The sequence below is a fragment of the Schistocerca piceifrons genome, chromosome 9, assembly GCF_021461385.2.
Source record: "Schistocerca piceifrons isolate TAMUIC-IGC-003096 chromosome 9, iqSchPice1.1, whole genome shotgun sequence".
NCBI classification, from domain to species: domain Eukaryota; kingdom Metazoa; phylum Arthropoda; class Insecta; order Orthoptera; family Acrididae; genus Schistocerca; species Schistocerca piceifrons.
In genome coordinates, this window is record NC_060146.1 from 96031829 (window position 1) to 96048182 (window position 16354).

At 42.8% G+C, this 16354-nt stretch overlaps 1 protein-coding gene across 1 annotated transcript in view; it reads left to right on the plus strand.

The window, feature by feature from the left end:
• The first annotated feature begins 14957 nt into the window (after window positions 1–14957).
• Window positions 14958–16354, plus strand: part of LOC124717038 — a 210376-nt gene continuing 208979 nt past the window's right edge. The window contains exon 1 of the mRNA XM_047243693.1: window positions 14958–15057. The gene's annotated coding sequence lies outside the window, so the exon portion shown is untranslated. The remainder of the gene's footprint in view (window positions 15058–16354) is intronic.

The window sequence follows — 16354 nt, forward strand, 5'->3', positions numbered from 1 at the left end:
CTATCACAAAAACGGTAGTATTAGCAGATGACCAAATCGTGTTGATTAAAGCAGATACTGTCATTACTCCTGAGGAGCTCTGTGGTAGAGAAATGGAAAAAAATCACAGCTTGGACCCAAAACAACAAAATCATTTTTAATGAGCAAAAAGCGAAAGTAATACCAAGGAAAAAGCGTAAAGACAAAGCAACAGTCAGTATCGTTATAAACAATAATGTTTTGCACCAAGCTGCCCGATTAAAATACTTGCGTGTAGTTATTGATTCTAAATTTAGCTTTAATGAACATGTCTGAAAAATGCACGAAACTTATTCATTCTTTATCTAAATCAGCAAAGCTCAATTGTTGACTTGGTCCAGGAGCACTGAAATACAGCTCCTGTTTGGATTAGCGCACTAAGAACCGACTATAATTGTATGAAGATTCGAAGAATCCAGCGCTTGATCAACATAAAGATTGCTAATGTTTAAAGAACGACGGCTAATAAAGCATTGTACATTCTAACAGGCCTTACACCAATAATTGCTAAACTACAGTCAATAGCTAAAGAACACAAACTTACAAAAACTGAACACACGTCCGTTTGTAGATACTCCGTTAGATAACTTTAGTAGAAAATTACGAACTGAAGGAATATCACATTCAGGTTTACACCGATGGGAGTTATTCAGAAAACGGAACAGGTTCAGAAATGGTAATGGTCATTAATTGCACACCTGATTATCAGTTGCGGCACACACTAATGAATGGGTGAACCATTAACCATGCAGAACTATTAACAATCTTGTGAGCCTTAGAGAAACCAGAGAATTCACGAGAAATAAAGTTTAAGTGGCAGTTGTAATATGCACGGACAGTCGAGTCACGATGGATTCGTTAAGAAATTCTAGGACTCTTAAATACTTTATACAAGAGGTCAGAAACAAAATTAGGGAATTGCATAGGTGGAAATGGTCTGTTAATTTCGAATGGACGAAAGCACGATTAGGAATAAGTGGGAAAGAACTGGCAGACAAGCTTGACAAACAAACAGCTCCAGAAAGCGCACCAGAAAGCTACAAGAGAATCCCTTCATCTGTGATCACAAGCAAGTTAAGATGCAATCGAAAGAAGGACAGGAGAGAGAATGGGCTGAAACTGCAAAGCGGGCTATCACAGAAGATATTTTTCCGACTTGTCAGCATCGTCTTTCCGTAAATTTACGGCAGTCATCTAATCTTACAACAGTGTTTACCGGCATGAAAAGCTAACCTCTTACTACTATCCGTTCGCGCTAGCCTCAACTGCTACCTGTACGTGCAGAGAGGTTGATCAAGCAGCAGATGAGCTGCCATGTGTGTTTCGCGAGCCCCATACAGAGAGGGACGCCCTAAGGAGGAGTATTACAGGAAAGGGAGGCAGCTGGCTCCTCCATAAACCAGTTTTAATAAAGCTATACGGGAACGAATTTCACAAATTTCACAATTCAATAACATTTCTCAGGACATGAATATTTATGTTACTGAAAGTTAAAACAATATTATCTTTATATCGATCATACAGAAGTTCACTGTTGTGAATACTTTTCATTCACACTATTGTATCTGGTAATAATTAGACTTCTTCTTCATGTATCTTGGTGTCTATAAACATCTAGTAATATACAGGGTGTTACAAAAAGGTACGGCCAAACTTTCAGGAAACATTCCTCACACACAAAGAAAGAAATTATGTTATGTGGACATGTGTCCGGAAACGCTTGCTTTCCATGTTAGAGCTCATTTTATTACTTCTCTTCAAATCACATTAATCATGGAATGGAAACACACAGCAACAGAACGTACCAGCGTGACTTCACTTTGTTATAGGAAATGTTCAAAATGTCCTCCGTTAGCGAGGATAAACGCATCCACCCTCCGTCGCATGGAATCCCTGATGCGCTGATGCAGCCCTGGAGAATGGCGTATTGTATCACAGCCGTCCACAATACGAGCACGAAGAGTCTCTACATTTGGTACCGGGGTTGCGTAGACAAGAGCTTTCAAATGCTCCCATAAATGAAAGTCGAGATGGTTGAGGTCAGGAGAGCGTGGAGGCCATGGAATTGGTCCGCCTCTACCAATCCATCGGTCACCGAATCTGTTGTTGAGAAGCGTACGAACACGTCGACTGAAATGTGCAGGAGCTCCATCGTGCATGAACCACATGATGTGTCGTACTTGTAAAGGCACATGTTCTAGCAGCACAGGTAGAGTATCCCGTATGAAATCATGATAACGTGCTCCACTGAGCGTAGGTGGAAGAACATGGGGCCCAATCAAGACATCACCAACAATGCCTGCCCAAACGTTCACAGAAAATCTGTGTTGATGACGTGATTGCGCAATTGCGTGTGGATTTTCCTCAGCACACACATGTTGATTGTGAAAATTTACAATTTGATCACGTTTGAATGAAGCGTCATCCGTAAAGAGAACATTTGCACTGAAATGAGCATTGACACATTGTTGGATGAACCATTCGCAGAAGTGTGCCCGTGGAGGTCAATCAGATGCTGATAGTGCCTGCACACGCTGTACATGGTACGGAAACAACTGGTTCTCCCGTAGCACTCTCCATACAGTGACGTGGTCAACGTTACCTTGTACAGCAGCAACTTCTCTGACGCTGACATTAGGGTTATCGTCAACTGCACGAAGAATTGCCTCGTCCATTGCAAGTGTCCTCGTCGTTCTAGGTCTTCCACAGTCGTGAGTCATAGGCTGGAATGTTCCGTGCTCCCTAAGACACCGATCAATTGCTTCGAACGTCTTCGTGTCGGGACACCTTCATTCTGGAAATCTGTCTCGATACAAACGTACCGCGCCACGGCTATTGCCCCGTGCTAATCCATATATCAAATGGGCATCTGCCAACCCCGCATTTGTAAACATTGCACTGACTGCTAAACCACGTTCGTGATGAACACTAACCTGTTGATGCTACGTACTGATGTGCTTGATGCTAGTACTGTAGAGCAATGAGTCGCATGTCAACACAAGCACCGAAGTCAACATTACCTTCCTTCTATTGGGCCAACTGGCGGTGAATCGAGGAAGTACAGTACATACTGACGAAACTAAAATGAACTCTAACATGGAAATTAAGCGTTTCCGGACACATGTCCACATAACATCTTCTCTTTATTTGTGTGTGAGGAATGTTTCCTGAAAGTTTTTGTAACACCCTGTAGATATTGTAGTGGAGAATGTTGAACAAATGAAGTAAAAGAAAACTGTATTTCTAGATTTACTGTCGGTTTGGAGCACGGCCCCACATATATGACAGATATGAGTGTCACATTTTCACTAACTCATGTACAACTATTGTGTGATTTGTTTTTCAACTTCATTTATGAAAACAGCTGTCCACTACACTTATGCAATGAGGAGCCAAAGAAGCTGGTATACCTGCATAATATGGTGTAGGTTCACCGCGAGCACGCAGAAGTACCGCAACACGACGCGGCATGGACTCGACTAATGTCTGAAGTAGTGCTCGAGGGAACTAACATCACGAATTCTACAGGGCTGTCCATAAATATGTAAGAGTACAAGGGAGTGGAGATCTCTTCTGAACAGCACGTCACAAGGCAGCCCACATATGCCCAATAATGTTCATGTCTGGGGAGTTTGGTGGCAGCGGAAGTGTTTAAACTCAGAAGAGCGTTTCTGGAGCCACTCTGTAGCAATTCTAGACGTGTGAGGTGTCGCATTGTGCTGCTGGAAGTGGCTAAGTCCGTCGGAATGTACAATGGACATTAATGGACGCAGGTGATTAGATAGGATGCTTACGTACTTGTTACCTGTCGCATCTATACGTATCAGGGGTCCCATATCACTCCAACTGCACACGCCCCACACCATTGCAGAGCCTCCAACAGCTTGAACAGACCCTGCTGACATGTAGGATCCGGGGATTCATGAGGTTGTCTCCATTCCCGTACACGTCCATCCACTCGATATAATTTGAAACGAACTCGTCCGAGTAGTCAACATGTTGTTGTTGGGGTTGACGGTCCTAGGCGAGGCGTAAGGCATTGTGTCGCGCAGTCATCAAAGATAGGAGAGTGGGCCTTCGGCTTCGAAAGCCCATATCGATCATGTTTCGTGGAATGATGTTTCACGCGCTGACACTTGGTCCAGGATTGAAATCTGAGCATTTTGCGAAAGGATTGCACTTCCGTCTCGTTGAACGTTTCTCTTCTGTCGTCGTTGGTCCTGTTCCTGCAAGAACGTTTTGCTGCCGCAGCGATGTCGGAGATTTGATGTGTTACCGGATTCCTAATATTCACGATACACTCGTGAAATGGTTGTACGGGAAATCCCCATTTTATCGGCACCTCGGAGATGCTGTGTCTCATCGGTCGTGCGCCGACTATAACACCGTGTTCAAACTCACTTAAATCTTGATAAGCTGCCATTCTAACAGCAGTAACCGATCTAACAACTGCGCCAGACATTTTTGTCTTATACAGGCGTTTCCGAGCGCAGCGTCGTATTCTGCCTTTTTACATACTTGTATCTCTGTATTTGAGTTCGTGTGACTATACCAGTGTCTTTCGCGCTTCAGTGTACAGTATGTATGACAAACAAACATCGAAATACCAATGGATGACGGAAATGAAAGAGAGGTCTAAATGCGAGATTAACATTCAAGTTGAATGGACGATATTGCCGTCCTCATTGAAAGTGAAGGGTAATGACATGATCTACTGAATGGAATCACCAATTTAATGAGTACAGAATATGGATTGAGGTTAAATCGAAGAAAGACGAAAGTAAAAGTGAGAGAAATGAGAACAGAGAGAAACATAACATCGTGATTGATGGCCACGAAGTACGATGAAGTTAAGGAATTCTGCTACTTAGGCAGCAAACTAACCCATGATGGATGGAGTGAGGATGACATAAGAAGCAGATTAGTACTGACAAAAAGGGCGTCCCTTGCCGAGAGCTGTCAACTGGTATCAAACATGGGTATCAAACATTCAGGAAGGAATTTATGAGAATGTACGTTCCGAGCACAGCACTGTATGGTAATGAGACATTGACTGTGGGAATTTCGGAAGAAGGGAAATTGAAGCATTTATGATTTGGTGCTACAGAAGAATGTTGATAATGAGGTTAACTGATGAGGTAAGGAACGATGAGGCTGTCCGCACAGTGGGCGAGGAAAAGAATATATGGAAAACACTGACAAGAAGAAGGGACAGGGCGGTAAGACATCTGCTAAGACATCAGCGAATAACTTCCGTGGCACTAGAGGAAGCTGTAGAGGGTAAAAACGGTAGAGGAAGATAGAGGTAGGAATATATCCTGCAAAAAATTGATGACGTGGGTTGGAAGTGCTACATTGAAACGAGAAGGTTGGCACAGGAGAGGAATTTGAGAGAGACCGCATCAAACCAGTCAGAAGACATAACTCAAAATAAAAATCAGGATCTTAGTTAGTGTAGCTTCGCTGCTTCAGTGACTTACGGTGCACTGCTGCTGTACGAGTTCATTCAGATACTCGATGTAGAATTGTGTTGGTATCCCGTTGGAACGAGTGGTCTTTCCTCTCTTGAGTAAATTTAGTTGCATTTCTATCTCGTATTCACGTATTTTGATACCTGCAATTCAGGTGTTCGTGTGACGGTTTAAAAGAGAAACCACAATACGATCTTCCTGAGTGAGGTAATTTTGGAACAAAAAAGGTGACGATGTTTGGTTTGTGGGGCGCTCAACTGTCAGCACCCGGGCAAAGTCCCAGTTCTTTCCCAGTCCAAGCTGGCCACTGTCACGAGTGCTTATAATTAGATTTTCGCCGAGACATTTAAGTCTCATCTTCATCTACGATAATGGTAGAAGCTGAAGAAACGAATTAAAATTTGTGACACGGCTGGGACTCAAAGGCAGTTCTTCGTGCTCAGGAGACAGAAATGCTAAACCTTACACCATCGTAGCACTACAGTCACGGCTGCTCACGGACACTAGAAGTCGATCATTATCATAGATAAAGACGAGACTTAAATGTCTCGGGGAAAATCTAATTATAAGATCTATAAGATCGCGTATGGTATAGGAATTCCCCATTACGTCCATCGCTGGGCCGCTATTCCAATGCCGGAGAGCCCTGGCAATAGTGACAATGTAGGGGGAAATGAAGGTATGAACTGAAGTTTGTGCTGGAGAGGGCATTGGACTTGACTGGTTCGTGCCGTAGATCTGGGTTCGTGTGCCGGCCGTGGCAAAAAAAATTTGGTTCATTCCTTCAGCTTCCGTCATTATCGTAGAGAGAACTTTACTTTCGAATTTGTTGAACTCCTTGAAATGTAAATCTTCTTCGTGTCGTCAAAGTATAAAACTTCGTATTTCGTAGTAATTTATTGGCTGCCAAGCGAAGCTCGTTCAAGGTCACCCGCCAATATGGCGGCGCACACAGCCCTGCACATACACCCACCCACCTCCCCAGGGGTCGGAACCCCTGCAACCCAAAGACATATTATAAATAATAAATAATTAATTTAGAGATCTAAAAGATAAGAATTTAAGATGAAATTAGAGGTAGACTCTTTTTTAAAAAATCTCACGAGATAGATAAGGATGCTTCGCAACTTTATAATGACCAATAAAATAAAAAAATTAAAAATCAAAAGGTGAAAGATAAATAAACAAATACTAAACAAAATGCATACAAAACTCTCCCAGAGAGAATCCCAGAGTGTCCCAGAGAGCATCCCAGAGTCACACAGAGAGCATCCCAGAGTGCCCCAGAGAGATAAAACACTAAGAAGAATCGCTTCTCGGCTTTTGGCAAGATAATGTGTAGAAATGTATATAAAAATATTTAAAAAAATTGAGTTAATACATCCAATAGGAATAATAATGTTTACTAATGCAGTAATATAGAAATCCACATCTAATAAATATTTATTGATATTATACAGATATCACTACGAAAGTGCACCTGCAAACAAACATCCAGACTGCAGCAGCACTGTTCCTTCACTTATCCCGACGTCATATACGGCGACATATAATTTACACTAGCTACTTTCCTCTATAGCTTGTTGAAAGAAAATGAGTTCTGTGACTGTATTTATTCACAAAATTGCAGGTTGCTTAAGAGCGTGCAAATACTGACGATATTTGCCGCGATCAGTCAAAAACAGTTGTACCAAAACTGTCTACGTCCATTGCTGCTTCGCTTCTCGCTAGTGCAAAAGAGTGTTCCTAATCCTGCTGAAAGCGACGATGTGAGGCTGAGCTCAGTTGAATTACGCCAAGTTCCACGCTTCGCACACAAGCGCTGCTGTCAACCCGCACAGCCGTCTCGCCGCCCAGACACGGCCTGCGGGATTACCGCGCGTGAGCTGCCCCCGGAATGACCCGCCGCCAGGAGACACCCCTGCCGAAACCCGAACGCCGGAAAGACACGGAAAGCGGAGAGGACGGCGGTCTGCGCCTGTCGCTGCCCTCCGTCACGTCTCACACCGCTGCGTCCCAGTTTGATTCCCAGAGAAACACTCAAAATTAAAGCTTTCCTCTCAAGTATACATCACATTACAATAACTTTACATTCATCACTGTCATTTTGTGGCCTCTCTAGACGTGAACTATGTAACGTTCCCTGGCAGCACACACACTATTAATCAACTGAAACGACATTTAATTGTACTATGTACGCCGCTATGAAGCAATTCGTATATACCGTAATTGTTTAACAAAAAATATTATTTAATTTTGTATAAAGGACGTTGGTTATTATTGTAATATTTTCTGTAATAATATTCTCGATGTATTTGTGATTGTATTACTTCTATACTCATAATGTAATTACGAAATATGTTAATATCTGCGATGAAAAAATGTAAAATATAGCAACAGAGGAAAATAATGTTGTAAGATTTACAAAGAGATATGAATAATCAGCAATAATATAAATAGCACTACATAATGTGCATTCTTTGTCGTCTTCCTCGAGAGCTGAGAGAGAGAGAGGAACCTGTGACGTAGCATTATATGAATGAGTAGACTTCTTTTGTTTGTATCTATCTTTAGCCGCCATTAGAGTATAAATTATAAAGGTGTGTAATTTTAATTATTGTTATGGTCTAAATACATTATAATTTATCAAAATTGTGTATTACTAATGTAAATAAGCTTGCCCATGTCATCTATAATATTTCTTTAAAGAATTTTCAGCATTTTTAGCGATTATCGTTGGTGTTGCTGGGCTGTGCCGCGACCGAACGATTTGCAGCGGCGGCACATTTAAAAAATTGTTCCGCTATAAAATTAACCAAACCCGTAAATCGGGAGCAGGTAAAATTAGCAGTGAATTACGAAATACTTTTCTTTTGCAGCGATCCTGAGGCTGACTGAATTTATTACTGGTTTTACATTTGTGCATTCATAGGCGGATAATTAACGTTGAAGTTGTTAATCTGTTGGTTCTTTCAATTTCTAAAGCAAATAACCTAAACGCATAGTGAAGGGTGTTTTGTCAATGATAATTAAACGTTCAGGTCGGCTTGGCAATATTTAACCATTTTATGCTAACAGAGACAGTCTTGTGTTCCACAGCTAACGCCGGGAAAGAATTTAGTAAATATTTAAAAACCCACTGCATCTAGAATATATGTGCCAAGGCCGAAATACGTAAACAATTTAATTTAAATAATTTTCAAAGTCATAAATGTTATTAATCAGTTAGTTTGAATTTATCAGCATTAGAGGGTTGCTAAAGTTCACGTAATTTTAAATGTGCTTAATTCTGTCTAAATGAATTTTTATTACCACACGTAAGAAAAAGGGGTTCTACAACAAAGTTCGTACTGAAAGAGTAAATAACAAAAATATTTAAAGCCATTTCTTCCCCATTTTCATCCATTCATTTTCCATAATAAATATTATTCTTCTTCTTCTTCTTCTGCTTTTACGGCCTCATTGGACCACTTCAGTCAATCATTTCTGGTCCTCTTCTTTGGTATTTTCCCCTTCCGAGTGGCCCAGTATCTCTTCATTCGTTCCGATGCTTTTCGTCGCTCCTTATCTGTAAATACCCTTTTCATTGTATGTCGTTTGTCAATTTTTGGTTTAAATCTTATTTCTGTGTCCCTCAACTTCTTTAAACTTGGCGTTTTGTTCTGCAAATCATCCAGAGTTATTTCCAGTTCTTCCATATCCTCTCTTATTTCCTTAAGCCATCCTCCTTGTTGTTTCAACTTCCAGAGTTTCTCAATAATTTTCCTTGATAATCTGGTTTCTGGTGTCCTCAGAATGTGACCACAAAAAGAGATCCTTTTCTTTCGTATAGTATCAGTGATGGGCTCCAGTTCTCTGTATACCACTTCATTTGGAACTATCCGCCATTGCCCAGCTTTTTGATATTTCTTATTTATGCATGTTCTAGCAATTCTTCTCTCTACTTTTAAAATTTTGTCAATTCTGTTTTTCTGGGTGACTTTAAAAAGAGTTTCACTTCCGTATGTAACCTCTGGTTGAACCACCGTCTTGTAATGTTTTAATTTTGTTTTAATTGATAGACATTTTTTATTGTACGTAGACCATGTTAGTTTTTGAGCTTTTATCATTTTATTAGTTCTTGCTCGCCATGCAGGTTTCTCGTCCAATTTATGTGTTATAATTTCACCCAGGTATTTAAATTGTTTCACTATTTTAATTTCCCTATTATTCACTGTGATGTGATCTATTACAAGTGGATCCGTTACCATTATTTCAGTCTTTTCAAATGATATCTGGAGTCCTAATTTTTGTGCTATATTTTGTGAGCTTGTTATTTGTTTCGTGGCTTCCTGAATATTATTAGCTAGTAATGCTAGGTCATCAGCAAATCCCAAGCAATTTAGGTTTATTTTATCTTTCTTAGTTCCAATTTTAATATTCATAGGATTTTCCTTGTACCATTCTCTCATTACATATTCAAGAGCACAATTGAATAGCAATGGTGATAAACAATCTCCCTGTCTCAACCCTGTTTTAATCGTAAATGGTTCAGATATTTCTCCTCTAAATTTTACTTTGGATTTAGTGTTTGTTAAGGTTAACTGTATCATTTTTATTAATTTAGGATGAAGTCCAAAATTCCTTAATATTTTCATCATTGAAGATCTATGGATGCAATCATACGCTCAAGTCCGCCGGTAAACCGGTGAGGACCCCCCTATCCGCCACCTGGGACGCGCCACGTCGGAGTATCACCTCTCCTCCTGCTACGACACCGTAGTAGGTTCGTGGTAATAAATATTCATATATATATATACACTCCTGGAAATTGAAATAAGAACACCGTGAATTCATTGTCCCAGGAAGGGGAAACTTTATTGACACATTCCTGGGGTCAGATACATCACATGATCACACTGACAGAACCACAGGCACATAGACACAGGCAACAGAGCATGCACAATGTCGGCACTAGTACAGTGTATATCCACCTTTTGCAGCAATGCAGGCTGCTATTCTCCCGTGGAGACGATCGTAGAGATGCTAGATGTAGTCCTGTGGAACGGCTTGCCATGCCATTTCCACCTGGCGCCTCAGTTGGACAAGCGTTCGTGCTGGACTTGCAGACCGCGTGAGACGACGCTTCATCCAGTCCCAAACATGCTCAATGGGGGACAGATCCGGAGATCTTGCTGGCCAGGGTAGTTGACTTACACCTTCTAGAGCACGTTGGGTGGCACGGGATACATGCGGACGTGCATTGTCCTGTTGGAACAGCAAGTTCCCTTGCCGGTCTAGGAATGGTAGAACGATGGGTTCGATGACGGTTTGGATGTACCGTGCACTATTCAGTGTCCCCTCGACGATCACCAGTGGTGTACGGCCAGTGTAGGAGATCGCTCCCCACACCATGATGCCGGGTGTTGGCCCTGTGTGCCTCGGTCGTATGCAGTCCTGATTGTGGCGCTCACCTGCACGGCGTCAAACACGCATACGACCATCATTGGCACCAAGGCAGAAGCGACTCTCATCGCTGAAGACGACACGTCTCCATTCGTCCCTCCATTCACGCCTGTCGCGACACCACTGGAGGCGGGCTGCACGATGTTGGGGCGTGAGCGGAAGACGGCCTAACGGTGTGCGGGACCGTAGCCCAGCTTCATGGAGACGGTTGCGAATGGTCCTCGCCGATACCCCAGGAGCAACAGTGTCCCTAATTTGCTGGGAAGTGGCGGTGCGGTCCCCTACGGCACTGCGTAGGATCCTACGGTCTTGGCGTGCATCCGTGCGTCGCTGCGGTCCGGTCCCAGGTCGACTGGCACGTGCACCTTCCGCCGACCACTGGCGACAACATCGATGTACTGTGGAGACCTCACGCCCCACGTGTTGAGCAATTCGGCGGTACGTCCACCCGGCCTCCCGCATGCCCACTATACGCCCTCGCTCAAAGTCCGTCAACTGCACATACGGTTCACGTCCACGCTGTCGCGGCATGCTACCAGTGTTAAAGACTGCGATGGAGCTCCGTATGCCACGGCAAACTGGCTGACACTGACGGCGGCGGTGCACAAATGCTGCGCAGCTAGCGCCATTCGACGGCCAACACCGCGGTTCCTGGTGTGTCCGCTGTGCCGTGCGTGTGATCATTGCTTGTACAGCCCTCTCGCAGTGTCCGGAGCAAGTATGGTGGGTCTGACACACCGGTGTCAATGTGTTCTTTTTTTCATTTCCAGGAGTATATATATATATATATATATATATATATATATATATATATATATATATATATATATATATAATTTTCATCAAAACTACAAAATATTACATGAGATGTTCACATCTCCGTCCTCCCCATTTTACGAGAGTGTTAATCGTGCTTCTGTTCGAGTGGTGAGTTGGCAGTTTCTGCAGGTGTCGGTCCATATGTGTCGGTATTCGATAAGGCCTCTCTGCCATACAGTCCCAGAGTGACGGACAGAATATAGCGCAGACGCGGCGTGAATACTATTTGTAAACCGACAAGGAGCATCAGAGAGTGTCTTAGGTCGACAAATGAGAAAAGGAACCAAATTACAACATCGGGAATATATCGCATACCATGAACATGCGGAGAAATTTATGTTGCAGGAACTGGACGAATGATCGACACCAGCTTCACAGAACATAAGCGGCATGTGCTATGTGAGAGCGACCACATAGCAAAATTCGCTAACACGGAAGTTCTGGCTATAGAGAGGAGCTACTACACTCGGTTGTTCTCCAGCTGGAATACACTGCCGGATAACTGGCACCACGCAGGGATGGCGTACGTACACTGCACGCAGACAAGCTCCACACACACCCCACACAGTGTGATGATCTATGGCCGATCTCCCACTACTATATAACGATCTTGATTGTTCCAGGAATGCAGCAGCTGCAGCAGCTGGGATACATCGCCATCGCTTGCCACGGTACTGATGCATGATACCCGCACTAACAATTCCAACCTTGCGTGAACTATCGCAGCTAGTAAGCCACTACTGCTCTTACTACCCATCCCACTGTCGCAGAGGTTTTTTTCCCACGGCACGAGCCATTGCACTTTTTTTCCCTCTGCTCTTCAAATCGCTACCCTCACTAGCGTTTCGTCCACTAAAAACTATCACCTGATGGACCGTGTTAATGCGTAGTCTTACCCAGACGCACGGACAACATCACAGCCCAGCATCCTGTGATCCACTTACTAGATAACTAACATGTTTACGGAGGTGACAGTAGAACTTTTGGTTTGGTCACCACGTTGGTGCGGGCGTGGAGGGGCCCCATCTATAATAATAATAAAAAAAAACTCGGTTGTTCAGAGAAACTACAGAAGTACACAAACATGAGAATAGCTTCAACAAGCAAGTAGAAAGTCTCAAAGTGAACGGATCCTCAATTCCCGTCCTGTGGCGAACGAGCGTTGCATTGTGGCGGAGAAGCCCTCGGACGTTGGCGCGTCAGGTACATAACACTCTGCGACCGCGAGCCCGACTCCAGTCCACCACCAGCAATAGAGGGTGCAGCTTTGACAATGCCAGAAAAATTGTCAAACATCGGCCGAAGAACTCAAGACAGAAGCCAGCAGGCGGTTTGTCAACAAATGCCCACGATATCCTTAACAATTTTGTATTGTTAAAAAATGTTCGCACACCACACTCCGTGTCCGCATGCATAAAACAAGTTTCATTTTGGTAATACGCACCGATGCATCGAACCAACAGGCTGAAAAGATGTTTTCTTTAGTTGTTCAATGCTTTACTAAAACTGACGGTATCCAACAGAAGCTGTTGAAGTTTCAACCGTTGAATACCGAAACTTCAGAGACACCTGCAAAATACATTAGATAAATTTATCGGTTTTTGTGGAGACAATATCACTAGTAGCTTCGGACGGCTTCATCGCCGCGGCCAGCGGAATGTGTTTCACCAAAAGAAGAACTTGGAAAAAATGTAGAAGGAATTGAATGTCCTGCCCATATTCTCCACAACACCATATCAAGCGTTGGTGGAGTCTTAGCAGCCGACACTGAAATAATCGTCATGAAAATATTTATTTTCCGATATACACGGCAAGGGCAGAGAAGCTGAAAGAGATGTTATAAGTTGTCAGTCATCAGACTGTTCTATCTCAGTCAAAAACAAGATGGCTGTCGTTAATGTCCGCAATTGGGAGAATTCTTAAGCTTTGGATTCTATTAAAACAATATTTTAGGTGGGCTGCCTTCGACGTCATTTCATTGAAATTTACTTCATGTATCTGCAGTCAGACTTGTCTGTTTGAAAAAAATAAAATAAAAAGGTGGAGAAGAATGAAGTCTTGGTATTTGAAATAAGAAATATACTGACTATCAAAGATGTCTGAATGAAAGTAAGACCGGCAACTTTATTGGCATGCAATCCAAGATGAATTTGAAGAAATTAATAAATATCATTTAATTAGATGACACTATGTGTTGCCCCAGTTGGGTGGTAACTGAAAACACTTTTATATACCTTACTAAAAAAAGTTGGAGATTTCAGGCGCTAATAGTTTTCAGGAATACGTGTATCTGAAGAGCTTTTTAGAAACTACTCGTGACTCGGAAGAACGGAAGTCTGAAACCCCCGCTGAAGAAGCATGGATTTACATTCACAATAAAACCGAAAGTCCTGAACGCAGATGCCAAGAGCTAAAATTATGAGAGTATTTGATTTCTATTCCTGCACACGACGCCACTGTGGAAAGCGCATTTTCGCTGATGTCGGCCCAGTGGACTGATGAAATAAATACACTGCTGTCAAGGACTGTGGAATCAATCTTACAGTTGCCAGTTTAACTACAAACTGACTTGCGTGGAATTTTATGAGTATCTAAAAGAGAAAAAGAAAGACTTTCTGAAAAAGGTGAACAAGTTTCACGTAATTGTGTTCTAAACAAAACGTAATTACATTGAATAACATCCCAGAGTGCTCTGACAAGGTCCCAGATGTACATGGCAACCCTATGTAGAGGTTACTTTTTTATGTGCCGATATCTCATCATGCGCCATTGTATTTTAAGATACCGTACAGCGAATAGAAATTTTTGACGGGTTGTCTACGTTGCATGTAAGTTTTGAAACAAAAACCGCTAAATATGAGACAAAAATTTCGGCAGAATGTAACCAAATAGTCGTCTGCGCGATCTGTTCCTCATGACTCAATCACAGAAGAGGTAACTGCCACTTACTTGAAGCCGTCAAAAATGAAAGGCACTAAAAACTGCGATAACTCCTGTCGAAAAATACCCATTCTGCTGACGCCGACACGATTGGAATCTTTGTACTTGCCGTTTCATGAGGGAATCGATGCGAAAAACCCGAACGACACTGACAGTATTCGGCTTTGTGACGCAAGAAGTTTCTGAGAAAACGAAGTAGCGAAGGTCACTCGCCTCGCACGTTCTTCGGACGTCTCGGGCTACCGACAGCGGCAGTCACGTGACTACAGCGCAGCGGCCGCGGCTCTTGAGGAAGTCAGTTGTTCGCGGTGCGTCGCAGTGATCAAGACGCGCGGGAGCGGAGAAGTGTCGCCTCTCTCAGCAGGTAGGAGCGCCGAGCCAGAACGGCTGTTACTCAACATCTTCTCGGTTCTGAGCTCAGATTTAAAAGACACGAATTATGAACTGAAATTTCAATGTACTAACTACTGGAAAAGGCGACTAGCGAATTGGTACAATCAGATAGGAAGTGAGGGTTGTCTGCCCATCTTCAGTGTCTCCATGTGTGGGTGGCTGTATAGACACCCCGCCCCTCCCCCCCCTTCTTTGTGTGCGTTGCCCGCCAGACTCGACTTCTTACGTCAGAGGTCTTCAGTTGTAATGCAAATCCTACTCACGGAAATTAAACAACAGGGCGTGTTTGACGTCGAACTTTTTTCAAAGTGTGAACCATTCCAGACAAGGATGTGCTAACGAAGCAGAATGTCCTGTTGAGATAGAGACGCGACTTTGCTCTGATATAGGGGCGAGGACAACTTTTCCGATTCTGAAAAACAGCCGTGTTCCATTTCATTATGGCCTTTTGTGGCGGACAGCTGTGGTAAACTCTTCTTGGGAAATCAGACGAGGGCTGTGTTCGTGTAGCCGGGAGATAGGGAGCGAGAAACTTGTCGCTCTGATATCAACATTTTAGTGGGCACATATCAGAACAAGAAATCATGAGTGCCAATTTCTTACCTCATCCAACGTGTAAACCACCTTTTCAAACCACAGAAAACTATGTACTGGGTGTATCACAAGGAATAATCCCATTTAAAATAATCATAACTATTATGGTATTTGACATAAGTGCATGAACAACTTACTGTTGGAAAGAGTAAACTAGCGAGTTTTACATGGTTCCCGCTAGGTAGCCACACTATCATTTGGAAGTGCGGAAATTTTTAAGTGAAAGGATTACTGAACGATGGCTCTGTCGCACTGGACCAAATCATTCGGCTTACATTATTGGCCTGACTGTCTGTAATTATTTCTTGTGCTGGTTTATAAAAGACTCCATTTACGTTCCCCCGTTACCAACAACAATGAACGAACTAAGGCATCGCGTAACAGCAGGTGTGGAAGCTGTAACTCGAGACATGCTCGATGCAGTGTGGAAATGATTCGAATACCACATTCACATATGCCGTGCACTACAAGAGAGGCATATTGAACACCTAAGAAAAGGTATAAAAAAACTTTTTGAGTTTCTCATAATCATCAAAAAAACAAAATTCATTGTATATGTTTATTAGTTTCAGAAATACAGACATGGCAAATCAGATGATTATTTTCTATACGCCGTGTATGTCTATATGTGCCTGGAGTGGCGAAGTGGATCTTCCACAGTCAGCCGCTACTGC